Below are 782 nucleotides of genomic sequence, written 5' to 3' on the forward strand. Positions count from 1 at the left end.
TTTCTCCCTTAATAATACCCTTCTCCTACAGTCCTACCTCTCTTGAGCTCCTTCTTTCCCCTTATCCCCTAGAATCCCTGTATACCCTTCCCTCCCCCCTCCCTAAACTAACCCAATTTTTATCCATATCTCCCTTATTAAGGCCTGTTTCCTACTGTTCTTCTCTTTCAGGTTCTTTCTTTTCCTTTACCTCCCTGTTTCCTTTCCATTATCCTGGTTCCTGTAGTTACATCTATTTTATACTTATTTATCAGAGTCTGGTTCTAGGATCCACATATGAGGGAGAACATATGTCGATTTTTTTTCTGAGTCTATGTTACTTCACTTAGTAAAACAGTTCTAGTTCCATCCATTTACCAGCAAATTTCCTGATTTCATCTTTACTGCTGAGTAAAACTCCATCGTATAAATGAACCACATTTTCATTATCCACTCATCAATTGAGGGACACTTCGGTTGCTTCCATCTCTTAGCTATTGTGAAAAGAGCAGCAACAAACATGGATGTACAAGTGTCTCTGCAATAGGACGAGTTCTTTGGGTATATGCCAAGGAGTGGTATAACTGGGTCAAATGGTAGATTCATTTGTAGTTTTTTAAGAGTTCTCCACACTGCTTTCCATAGGGGTTGAACAAGTTTGCAGCCCCATCAGCAGTGGATGAGTTGTTCCCCTTTCTCCACATCCTCTCCAACATTTGATATCATTTGTTTTCTTGATTTTAGCCAGTCTTGGGTAAGTTGAAATCTTAAAGAGGTTTTAATTTGCATTTCCCTAGTGATTA

The sequence above is a fragment of the Nannospalax galili genome, unplaced genomic scaffold (assembly GCF_000622305.1).
Source record: "Nannospalax galili isolate Female #2095 unplaced genomic scaffold, S.galili_v1.0 scaffold582, whole genome shotgun sequence".
Lineage (NCBI taxonomy): Eukaryota > Metazoa > Chordata > Mammalia > Rodentia > Spalacidae > Nannospalax > Nannospalax galili.